Genomic DNA, 13051 nt, shown 5'->3' with positions numbered 1-13051 from the left:
CAGACTTTTCACTGTTTGCTGTGGTGGAATTCAAACCCAGGTCCTCAGAGCATTACCCTGGGTCTTTGGATTACTAGCCCAGTGACAATGCCACTATGCCACCACCTCCCACCTTTCATTGCAATCTTGTTCATAGAATCGTACAATGCAAAAGTGGTCTATTAAGCCATCATTTGTAGTTCTTTTTCTTTTTGCAGAAGTTTCAGCAAAATTATGAAAGGTCTCATTGGCAGTGCTATTGAGTGACACTTACTCAGCAATAACCTACTTGCTGATGCTCATTTTAGGTTCTGCCAAAAGTACTCGGCTCCAGATGTTTGCAGCTTTGGTCTAAACATGTACAAAAGAGCTGAATTCCAGAGGTGAGGTGAGAGTGACTGCCCTTGACATCAAGGCAACATTTGACAAAGTGTCATGAAGAGGTATTAATGACTATAATGTTATTGGGAATTATTTTTAAAATAGAGTTCTAGTGGGGTCTGTGTCTGTGTGTGTCTTAATTGGATTAAAGCCAGGTAGTCTGGGTGCTTTGGTGTGTAGTAGTTTTGAGATGTTAATTAGATAAGCATAAGGAGGATAGAAGATAAAGTGTAAATTTGCATTTGTTGAATAAAGCATTCTAGAGTAGGAGTAAAATCTTGCACCTAACTAGAAGACGCCAATCAATGTGTTTATTTTTTCAGCTTACTAATAAGGTTGGTGGAATGAAAGGATGTTATTGTTGGAGATGTAACGTTAAAAGCCTGGTGATACAATGGAAAATTTACCTTCAAAGGAAAAGCTAGGTATATTGAGAAAGGAGTTTGTGTGTGTACAGCAGAGGCATTTAAGATGTAACCAGTCTGTAAACCTACAACTGTGTCTGCAAAAGAACAAAATTGCATGGAACCTCATTTTGAATTCATACGGTCAAATGTGCTTTGCCTGGTGTCTATTTAAAGTCTATGGGTTACTGTTGCCTTGGTGAAGATTTATCTGGAAGTGATTAATTTGAGGATTTGTTTAAAAGTTATTAATGGTAATAATTTGTAGACATGTGCATGTATTTAATTTGTTGTAAATTAATAAATGTTTAGTTTTCCATAAAACCTCGAGGTTCGGTGGTCTTATTCCTGAATTCAGAGCTGCATCTCAAACACATCAATTGAAAATATAGGTTATGACAGTAGTTTCAAGTTTCCCTCTGGGATTTAAACAACTCAGCCTTTACCAACTGCTGTGTTAGAGCACCGAGTGACAAGGAGATCTAGCAAAACTGGAATCAATAGGAATCGGGGAAACTCTCCACAGGTTTGAGTCATGCCTGGTACAAAGATGGTTGTAGTTGTTGGAGGTCAATCATCTCAGCCCCTGGACATCCCTGCAGGACTCCTCAGGGTAGTGTCCTAGGCCCAGCTGCTTCATCAATGACCTTCCCTCCATCATATGGTCAAAAGTGGGGATATTTGTTGATAATTACAGTGTTCAGTCCCATTTGCAACTTCTAAAATAAAGAAGGTGTCCTTACCCACATTCAGCAAGACCTGGAAACCACTCAGGCTTGGGCTGATATGTGGCAAATAATATTCATGCCTCACAAGTGCCAGGCAATGACCATTTCCAATGATAGAGAATTTAACCATCTTCCCTTGACATTCAATGGTATTACCATCACTGAATCCCTCATTCTGTGGGGTTATAATTGAGCAGAAACCAAACTGGTCATGTGACATAAATATTGTGGCTACAAGAGCAGTTTAGACTCTCTGGAGAGTAATTCACCTCCCGACTTCCCAAAGCCTGTCCACCATCTACAAGGCACAAGTCAGGAGTGTGATGGAATACTCCCCACTTGCCTGGATGCCAACAACACTCAAGAAGCTTGACCCCATCCAGGACAAAGCAGCCCCCCTTCAATGGCACAACATCCACCATTTTAAACATTCACTCCCTCCATCACCGCCACACAGTAGCAGCAGTGTTTACTATCTACAAGATGCACTGCAGCTACTCACCAAGGCTACTTTGACAGCATTTTCCAAACCCATGACCACTACCATCTAGAAGGACAAGGGCAGCAGATAGATGGGAACACCGCCACTTGCAAGTTCCCCTCCAAGCCGCACACCATCCTGACTTGGAAATATATCGCCGTTCCTTCACTGTCACTGGGTCAAAATCCTGGAACCCCCTCCCTAACAGCACTGTGGGTGTACCTACACCACATGGACTGCAGCAGTTCAAGAAGGCAGCTCACCACCACCTTCTCAAGGGCAATTAGGAATGGGCAGTAAATGCTGGCCCAGCCAGTGAAGCCTACATGCCATGGACAATTCTTAAAGAAAAATCAGGTTGGGCTGAACAGGCTGAGGCCTTTACCTCTCAAAAAGAGAGAAGTCTCAGGATGTCTCGATAGAGGTTTTTAAAATGGCATTGAATTACGTAGAATGTACATTTAATGGTACATTCAGCCCAACTAATCCATGCTGGTGTTTACATTGAACGCGCATCTCTTCCTACTGTCTGCCCTTTAGCATATCTTTCCATTCCTTTATCTCGCGTGTGCCCCTCTAATATCCTTTTGAAAGCATCTATTATTTGCCTCAGCCACTTCCTCCAACAGCAATTTCCACACTCTAACCAATCCAGGGTTGAAGAACTGTCTCCCCTTTTGCCTATTGGATTTATTAGTAATTATATTACACTTATAGACTCTGGTTTTGGGTTCACTTGGCCCCCCGAACCCATTCAGGATCTTAAAGTCCTCAAAACTAAATCCCGGCACTTTGTCAGCCTTATGAAGGGATTGATAGTGTCAATGTAGAAAAGGTGTTTCCACTCACAGGGGAGTCCAAAGCGAGAGATCATAAATATAAGACCGTCACCGTATGATCCTGAGGGAACTTCGCAGGGGAGATGCTGAGAGGATATTTCCCCTTGTGGGAGAGACTAGAATTAGGGGACACTGTTTAAAAAATAAGGGGTCTATGATTGAAGATGGAGATGAGGAGAATTTTTTTTTGTATCTCAGAAGGTTGTTAGTCTGTGAAACTTTCTCTTCCCCAGAGAGCGAGGGAGGCAGGGTCATTGAATATTTTTAAAGGCTGAATGAGATAGAACCTTGATTGACAAGGGGGTCAAAGGGTATAGGGGGTAGGAAAGAAAATAGAGTTGAGGCCACAATCAGGTCAGGCATAATCTTATTAAATGGCAGAGCAGACTTGAGGGGCCAAATGGCCTACTCCTGCTCCTAATTAGTACGTTCATACTAATAAATCACATAGAAATTCAGGTGAGGCTTCTTTGCTCAGGGAGGTGATATAACGCAGAACACTTGGTACAACATGGAATAGTTGAGGAGAACAGTATAGACATATTTAAGGGGAAGCTGGATAAGCACATGAGAGAGAAAGGAATAGAAGGTTACACAAGAAAGAAAATAACAAATTTGGGTACAGAAGTGTAGTGTCATGTTAATGGAAAAATAATAAATCTGTTCTAAAAAGCTAGCCTCAGTAATGGTGACCATGAAACTATCAGATTGTCATTAAAAACCCAACTGGTTCTTTAGGGAAGGAAATCTGCCACCCTTGTTCAGTCTGGCCTATGCATGACTTCAAGCCCACAGTTCTGACCAGAACCTTGGTGAGGCCACAGCTGGAGTACTGTGTGCAGTCCTGGTCGCCACATTATAGGACGGATGTGATTGCACTGGAGGGGTGCAGAGGAGATTCACCAGGATGTTGCCTGGGATGAAACATTTAAGTTATGAAGAGAGGTTGGATAGACTTGGGTTGTTTTCATTGGAGCAGAGAAGACTGAGGGGCGACCTGATCGAGGTGTACACGATTATGAGGGGCATGGACAGGGTGGATAGGGAGCAGCTGTTCCCCTTAGTTAAAGGGTCAGTCACGAGGGGACATAAGTTCAAGGTGAGGGGCAGGAGGTTTAGGGGGGATGTGAGGAAAACCTTTTTTATCCAGAGGGTGGTGATGGTCTGGGATGCGCTGCCTGGGAGGGTGGTGGAGGCGGGTTGCCTCACATCCTTTAAAAAGTACCTGGATGAGCACTTGGCACATCATATCATTCAAGGCTATGGGCCAAGTGCTGGTAAATGAGTTTAGGTAAGTCGGTCAGGTGTTTCTCACGTGTCGGTACAGACTCGATGGGCCGAAGGGCCTCTTCTGCACTGTGTGATTCTGTGATTCTGTGAATGTGATTTTCTCTTAACTGCTCTCTGAAATGGCCTAGCAAGCCACTCAGTTGTGTCAAACACTATTACGACAGACTGCAGTAAGTTCAAGAACGCAGCTCACCATCACCTCCTCAAGCGCTATTAGGGAAATGTTTACATCCTGTAAGTAAATAACTAAAATTTATATAGCCCCTTTCATGACCTCGGGACATCGCAAAACCCTTAACGGCCAATGAAGTAGTCCGAAACGTAGTCACTGATGTAACGTAAGAAACAAGGCAGCTAATTGGTGTATAGCAAGGTCCCACAAACAGCAATGGGGTACTGACCAGATCATCTGTTTTTTAGTGTCATTGGTTGAGGGATAAATAATCGCCCCAGGATAGCAGGATGAAGTTCCTTGCTCATCCATGAAATAGTGGCACAGGAACCTTTACAACCACCAGGGAGGTCTCCTCTGAAAGATGGATAGGGTGAGTTCAGATAGGGCGGGAGGATGTTCAAGAGGCTCATAAACACCGGCATGGACTGGTTAGGCCGAATGACCTATTTCGGTACCATTCTATGTAATTCTCTAAGTTCTGTTCTCTTTGTAGATGTAAATGAACCTGCTGCATGTTTCCAGCCTTGAAATCAGACACTGTGAAATACTGCGGTCCCTTCCACATTTCCTCATTCACTGTAGTGACAAAGGAATCACCCCGAGAGTCAGAGCTTTCTGGTTTCCGGAATTCAAAACTTCATACACGTACGTACGAAATAGGAGCAGAAGTAGGCCATTCGAACCCCTCGAGCCTGCTTTTCCATTCAATAAGATCTGTTTGTGTTTTTAATCCCACACTCCCATCTACCCCAATAACCTCAAAATACTGCGGATGCTGGAAACCTGAGACAAAAGCAGAAAATGCTGGAAAAACTCTTCAGGTCTGACAGCATCTGTGGAGAGAGAAAATACTCAACTGTGTGTGTCAAGTGTGTTTTTTTTTCTCCCTCCGCAGATGCTGTTAGACCTGAGGAGTTTTTCCAGCATTTTCTGTTTTTGTACCCCGATAACCCCTGATTCCCTTGCCTAACAAGAATCCATTTACCTCTGCCTTAAAAATATTCAGTGACCGCCCCCCCCCCCTCCTCCATCACCTTCTGAGGCAGAGAATTCCAAAGTCGCACAATCCTCTGAGAGAAAAAAATTTCTCCTCATCTCTGTCCTAAAAGGGTGACCCCTAATTTTAAACCATTGCCCCCTAGTTCCGGACTCACCCACAAGAGGAAACATCCTTTCCATGTCCACCTTGTCAGGGCTGTTCAGGATCTTGTACACTTCAATCAAGTCACCCCTCACTCTTCTAAACTCCAGTGGAAATAAGCCCAGTCTGTCTAAGACAATCCACTCATTCCAGGTATTAGTCTAGTAACCCTCCTCTGAACCGTGTCCAACGCATTTACATCCTTCTTTAAATAAGGAGAGCAAAACTGCACAGTATAGGCAGGCACTTTACTCCAGCGCTGAAGTCCTGCCTTGATTTTAAAAATCCTCATTCTTGTTTTCATACCTCCATAGCTTTCCCACCCAGCCCGTCCCCCTTCCCTCCTCCCATCCCTAAGCTGTGATCTCCCCCAACTCCAACCCCACAACCTTCTCTGCATTTCCCCAATCCTGACCTCTTGAACATGCCCAGTTTTAATCATTCCACCATTGCTCGCCGGGCCTTCAGCTGGTCCAGGCCCTAAGGTCTGGAATTCCCTCCCTAAGCTTTTCCTCATCCTCTTTCATCCTTGAAGAAGCTCCTTAAAACCTACCTCTTTGACCAAGCTTTTGGCTACCCATAGCTAATATCCCCTGATTTGGCTCGGTGTCAGATTGTGTTTGATATTAGTTCGATGAAGTGCCTTGGGAGTTTTACTCATGTTAAAGATGCTATGTAAATTTCTTTTTATTCATTCAAGGGATGTGGGAGTCATTGGTCAAGCCAGCATTTGTTGCCTGTTCGCAATTGCCCTTAAGAAGGTGGTGGTGAGCTGCCTTCTTGAACCGCCGCAGTCCATGTAGTGTAGGTACACACACAGTGCTGTTGGGGAGGGAGTTCCAGGATTTTGACCCAGTGACAGTGAAGGAATGGCGATATATTTCCAAGTCAGTATGTTGAGTGACTTGGAGGGGAACTTTCAGGTGGTGGTGTTCCCACCTATCTGCTGCCCTTGTCCTTCTAGGTGGTAGCAGTCGTGGGTTTGGAAGATGCTGTCTAAGGAGCCTTGGTGAGTTGCTGCAGTGCATCTTGTAGATGGTACACACTGCTGCTATTGTGTGTCGGTGGTGGAGGGAGTGAATGTTTGTGGATGGGATGCCAATCAAGTGGGCTGCTTTGTCTTGAACGGTGTCAAGCTTCTTGAATGTTGTTGGAGCTGCACTCATCCAGGCAAGTGGAGAGTAGTACATTTCACTTCTGACTTCTGCCTTGTAGCTGGTGGACAGACTTTAGGGGGTCAGGAGGTGAGTTACTTGCCACAGGATTCCTAGCCTCTGATCTGCTCTTGTAGCCACCATATTCATATGACCAATCCAGTTCAGTTTCTGGCAAATGGTAACCTCTAGGATGTTGATAGTGGGATTCAGCAATAGTAATGCCATTGAATGTCAGGGGACAATGGTTAGATTCTCTCTTGTTGGAGATGGGCATTGCCTGATGCTTGTGTGTCACAAATGTTACTTGCTACTTGTCAGCCCAAATCTGGATATTGTCCAGGTCTTGCTGCATTTGGACATGGGCTGCTTCACTATCTGAGGAGTTGCGAGTGGTGCTGAATGTTGTGCAATCATCAGTGAAAATCCCCACTTCTGACCTTATGATGGAAGAAAGGTCATTGATGAAGCAACTGAAGATGGTTGGGTCGAGGACTCTAATCTGAGGAACTCCTGCAGTGATGCCCTGGAACTGAGATGATTGAACTCCAACAACCACAACCATCTTCCATTGTGCTGGGTATGACACCAACCAGTGGAGAATTTTCCCCCTGATTCCCATTAACTCCAGTTTTGCTAGGGCTCCTTGATGCCACGCTTGGTCAAATGCGGCCTTGATGTCAAGGGCAGTCACTCCCACCTCACCTCAGGAGTTCAGGTCTTTTGTCCATGTTTGAACCAAGGCTGTAATGAGGTCAGGAGTTGAGTGGCCCTGGCAAAACCCAAACTGGGCATCAATGAGTAGATTATTGCTAAGCAAGTGCCACTTGATAGCACTGTCGATGACCTCTTCAATCGTTTTTCCGATGATTGAGAGTAGACTGATGGGCAGTAATTGGCCAGGTTGGATTTGTCCTGCTTTTTGTGGATGGGACATACCTGGGTAATTTTCCACATAGCTGGGTCGATGCCAGTGTTGTAGCTGTACTGGAACAACTTGGATGGGGGGCGTGGCAAGTTCTGGAGCCCAAGTCTTCAGTACAATTGCTGGAATATTGTCAGGGCCCATAGCCTTTGCAGTGTCCAGTGTCTTCAGCCATTTCTTGATCACGTGGAGTGAATCAAATTGGCTGAAGACTTGCATGTGATACTGGGGACCTCCGGAGGAGGCCGAGATGGATCATCCACTCAGCACTTCTGGCTGAAGATTGTTGCAAATGCAGTTTGATTTTGTTGTTGAGGTGTGCTGTGCTAGCAAGCTACTGTCTTGAGGTTGTGATGTTAAACTGCAGTTCTGCCTACGTGATCAGAGGCATGTGGAAAGTCCTAGGGTACTACTTGAAGTGAAAGCACTTTCACCACAAGGGCTGCAGTGATTCACCACCACCTTCTCAAGGGCAATCAGGATTTGGGCGATAAATGCTTGCCTGGCTAACGCATTCTGAAAATGGGGACATCACAAAATGCCACAAAATGAGGCCATTTGGTCCATTGTGCCCGTGCTGGCTCTTTGGTGGAATCCTATTCCCCCTGTTCTTTACCCCTGTATCCCTCTAACACTCCCCCCTCCCCCTTCAAGTACTCAACCAATTTTTTAAAAAATGTTACCACTGAAGCAGAAAACAGTCATCTACCACTCCAACTCCAAGGCTTCTCTGCAAGATTGTCTCACTTACTGTCTGCGGGATCTTCCTGTGCGCCAATTGGTTGCACTTAAAAAGTGATGGGCATGCCCAGGTCCTGACTGGGCATTGTCTAATTGCACAATCTTTATACGCAGGTTAACGCACGGAGCAAGCATTCGTGAAATTGGCGCTTTAAACTACTTTGGGATACTTTTTTTTTAAAAAAAATCCCCAAAACAACGAAATTGCGCCAAAGTTTCTTCGTGAGTTATTGTAACCTCTTCCTTCATTAATCTTCCTCCCCTGTAAAACCCAGAAAGTTACTCTCAGCAACAGAGTGCAAATAGTTCCCCGCAAACATGTTTTTTTTTGGAATACAAAATCAAGTATTTCCAACGCAATTCCTCCTTGAAATATTTAATGTTCATGTTCGGCATTACGTAACCGCATCCGGATACTGCCACAGACCAGGGGACATCTTTCATGTGTGCTGAAACATAATGCACACTTGTTTACACAATTTCTCTCTCTCTCTCTTTCGCTTACTTTCCACACACACACACACACACACACACAGATTGAATTTCAATCTCTGGACCGAAATTAGCTGCAGTCTGCGTCACAGGAAGATGGCGACTGGCAGGGCTGGTGGAGTCGTGTGTTGTATGTTTTTACCCGAGTTGAAAAACCTCCCTGCAAAGCAGCCACGTGCATAAAGAGAGAGAGAGAAGCTGGGACAGGAGAGAAGAAGGTGCAGCAGTCCATTGTGGGTGTGTGCCCTTGCAGCTCCAGGTGAGTGCTGAGACAAGTAAAGGAAAGGGTGGGTTCCTATACATACACACACACACACACACATATATATATATATATACGTAATACTTAAGGGGTGGGGAGGGAAAAATACCCCGAGCTTGCAGCAGGATCAAGTCTCTGCGCAATTTTTTTTTGAAATATAACAAAACTTCCTCTGCAACACAGAGAGAGAGAGAGAGAGAGGCAGAGAAATCTGTAGCAACATGTTCCAGTATGAAAGCAGACTCCAAACAGTTTTGCATTGCAAGAATCCTCAGCCAGAATCAGTAGAGAAGGATTTGGAAGGGAGGGAGAGAGAGGGCGGGGACTCAAAATGTGGTTGATTTCAGTGAAATTTATAATGTGAACTTGGCAGATAGTCTAGGGGAGAGGGGAGAGGGGAGAGGGGGGGGGGGTGGCGAGACACAGAAACGGTGGAATTGCTACATCCGCGGAATGGTAACATTTTGTATCGCTTCTTCTGTCTGTAGCGGAGCGTCTGATCTGCGGCTCGTCCAAACCGTGGCGAAGGACAGGTTGGGATCGTGCTCCGCAGTTGGCAGCAGCCGGTCCCGTGTGTCCGACAGGAGTAAGCCTGTTCCTAATTAGTTCTTGTTATTTTCTCTCTCTCTCTCTCTCTCTCTCTCTGTGCATGCTGTACCAGTGAAGGGGTGGTGCAGATGCTGGGCTTCAGCACCCAGTCTTCTCCCAGCGCCGCCCTCTGTGTTTGTTTTTGATTTTGATGCTGTCGCCAACGCGTAAAATCAAAAGTTCCTTCCGTTCGGTCAGGGCTGCGGAAAGAGGGGTTGCCGACTCCTGCACGATTCACCCTGGAGTCTCCGGGACAAGGTGAGGCGGGCAGACCGGTTCGAGTGCAGAGCACTTAAAGACAAAAGCAAAATACTGCGGAGGCTGGAAACCTTGAAACAAAAACGGAGAAAATGCTGGGGAAAAAAAACTGTCTCCCCCCCCCCCCCCCCCATCACCTTGGCAGCGCGTAATCCAGGCAGTTCAAGGGATTAGGATGCCCTTTACTATCTTGTTGCCCTCTTCCCCCCCCACCCCGTGAGTTGCTTTAGGAAGTGGTGATGTGCAGAGATTTGGTCAGACCCCCATCTGGACTCAGTTCTGGGCAGCTCAGGTAAGGAGTGAGTGGAGCAGCACAGATTTCACCAGAATGATACTGGCTCTAAAAGGGTTAAATTGTGTGCACAGGTTGCATCCAGTGGGTGTGCATTGCCTTGAGTGCAGACAATTAAGTGGCGTTCTAATCAAAGCATTTAAGATGTCTCGGTTTGATAGGCTAGGTACAGAAAAGTTATTTCCAACGGTGGGGATTAGGGGTGGAGGATGGGGAGTTTAGGGGACACCTGAATCTTAAAATTAGACTGAGGCCATTCAGGGGTGGGTGGGTGGGTGGGGTGGGGTTATGTCAGGAAGCACATTTTCACAAAATGGATGCTTTAATCCACCCCCCCCTAAGGTTGGTGGTCAATTGAAAATTTCAACCCTGAGACCGTGAGATTAATGTTGGGGGAAGGTTGCCCCTATTTTAAGAAGAAATGGGGGGGGGGGGGGAAGGAGGAGGAGGAGGAGGAAGGGGGTGGGAAGAAAGTTTAATTTTCTGACAGGAGTGATGTCCCCATTAGGAGAAGAGCATGTCATTGCACTGTGACACGTTTACATAGGCAGTTACCATTATAAATGTGCGTATGTAGGTTTATAAAAGTTCTGTGGATAATAGAAGTGGGCAGCAAGTGTAAAAAAGATTGTTAATATATTTTGGACAACGTTTTAGATCTCCTCTGGACCCACTACCCTGACTTATTTGAATAGTCTGGGGTTAATCTATCCATACTGTTCAATGATTTGTACAGCTTGATGCCCCGATTTGAACATTGCACTGAGACACACTCTATCTTTCCTTCAAGGCCATCTCTTTACACATGGAAGTAGTCACATCACAATCAATTGGCCGTATTGTAAGGTTCAGTTGAACAAGAAATCATAAGGAGATCTTAGCTTTCAATATAAATGAGTACAAGAGCAAGTTGATTTAATTCAACACTAAAAATGTTATTGAGCGGTATAGTTGTAAATGCCACTTATTTCAAAGTCACTGAGTTAGTTGATAGTTCAAATTGTTCAGCACTCAATTCCTACTTTGCTCTGTTACTCTCAGTAATTAATTCAGATTGTTGACTAATTCAGAATTTATTAGTGTTAAAACTGAGTCATCTGGACTGGTTCTAACATTTGAAATGCATGATTATTGGAACTGCTGTTCCTGCCCTGGGAGTGTTTGATGGGACAGTGTAGAAGGAGCTTTTCTCTGTATCTAACCCTGTGTTGTATCTGTCCTGGGACTGTTTGATGGAACAGTATAGAGGGAGCTTTACTCTGTATCTAACCCCGTGCTGTACCTGCTCTGGGAGTGTTTGATGGGACAGATGTAGAGGAAGCTTTTCCCTGTATCTAGCCTGTGCTGTACCTGTCATGGGAGTGTAGAGAGAGCTTCTCCTTACCCTCCTGCCTTGCCTCCCTGCTTGCTATGATCTACAGTTACTTGAACCCCCAGATTGATTGTCCACTGCATTTTCACTGAACTTCCCTTTATACTTAATCTGTGTCTGTTGCTGTGGAGCATGAGCCTGTGCTCAAGCTACAGACAGTCCTTTTGTGTTGAATTTCTGACCCAGGCCTGAAAGTTTCACTAGTTCTGTGTCCATTTACCAAAGTTTAACACAGCCTGTGTTGTGCCCATAATCATAGTGACAGTCAGGCAGCAATATTGTCTCTGCATGAATACTGCTGCCAGTTTGATATAGATAAAGTCCTGAATCTCTATCACCACTCTGCTCGCTGAGCTACACTGGCTCGACCCTGGCTAAGCAAAGTGCAGATTTTTAAAAACCTCTTCGGTTTTAGATTCCCTCTATTGGTCCCCCATCTCTGTAATCCCCTCCAGCTCCACAATTTCACTTCAAAATAGGAGCAGTAGACCATTCAACCCATCTGAGATCTCTGCGCCTCATTGGCTGCGTCGTTAGTGGCCGAGCCTTCAGTTACCTGGGCCCCAAGCTCTGAAATTCCTTCCCTACATGTCTTGGCCTCTCTACTTCACTTCTCTCCCTTTAAAGCGCTCCTCGAGACTGACCTCTTCTACCAAGCTTTTGGCCACCTGACCTAATATCTCCTTGCATGGCTGGGTGTCACACTTTGGTTTGGTAATGCTCCTGTGGAAGCGCCTTGGGACATTTTCATTACATTTAAAGTAGAATTGCTGTGTAGATAGGCTGCAGTGCAGCTCCCTCCTCTGTTGGAGTGTCGTGCAACCTTAAGCTGGATAAGATGAGACTTGAATTGGCTTCAGTCCACACTCTGCTATGCCTGATCCCACTTTGTAAAGTAAGAAATGAATAGGACTAATGGAATGTTGGCCTTTTCCTTGGGTGGGGACTGGAATTCAAAGTGGAGGAAGTGATGACTCAGGTGGCGAGAGCCTTGGTCCAAACCCAGTAATGTAAAAGGATGTATTGGCCTTGGGGGGAGGGGTGCGGTGAAGTTGGGGGTGGGGGTTGCGGCGTTGGTTCACCTGGATGATCCAGGGGGCACAAAGGGTTAAATCAAAAGGAGATGTTACATAGGCGAGGTGTGTAATCCCTGGTGTTTAGATGGTTGAGGGATAATCAAATTGAGGTGTTTGAAGAGTTTTTTTGCCATGGTGGTTAGAGCGAAACTTTTTTTTTTCCCTGGCGGGGGAGGGGGCATCCAAAACAAAGATGGGAACATAGCCTAAAAATGAGAGCTGGGCCGTTTAGGAATAAAATTAGGAAGCGCTTCTCCACGTAAAGGGTAATGGAAACCTGGAGAACACGCATCCACTGTAACCTCCAGGAGTCAATTGAAATGTTAAAGACTTGAGGTTGACAGATTTTTTGTAAGGTAAGGATATCAAAGGATATGGAGCAACATTGGGTGCATGGAGTTCAAGCACAGATCAGGGATGACGCAGTTGAATAGTGGGAAGGGTTGAAAGACGGGCTCCAGTCCCTCTGTTTC

At 45.4% G+C, this 13051-nt stretch overlaps 1 protein-coding gene across 2 annotated transcripts in view; it reads left to right on the top strand.

Annotated features, from left to right (window-relative positions):
* Nucleotides 1–8796: 8796 nt before the first annotated feature.
* The window catches only part of LOC121292012 (PHD finger protein 1-like), a 46644-nt gene continuing 42389 nt past the window's right edge, over nucleotides 8797–13051 (top strand). Inside the window, exons 1-2 of one of the 2 annotated variants that reach the window (XM_041213752.1) lie at nucleotides 8797–8989; nucleotides 9481–9578. The gene's annotated coding sequence lies outside the window, so the exon portion shown is untranslated. Of the gene's footprint in view, nucleotides 8990–9480; nucleotides 9579–9679; nucleotides 9839–13051 lie in introns of those variants that run through there. The other variant, XM_041213753.1, reaches the window with a different exon arrangement.

Source organism: Carcharodon carcharias, chromosome 19 (genome assembly GCF_017639515.1).
Source record: "Carcharodon carcharias isolate sCarCar2 chromosome 19, sCarCar2.pri, whole genome shotgun sequence".
NCBI lineage: Eukaryota > Metazoa > Chordata > Chondrichthyes > Lamniformes > Lamnidae > Carcharodon > Carcharodon carcharias.
The sequence above is the reverse complement of the archived record's forward strand: the minus strand, read 5'-3'. Positions and strand labels throughout refer to the sequence as shown.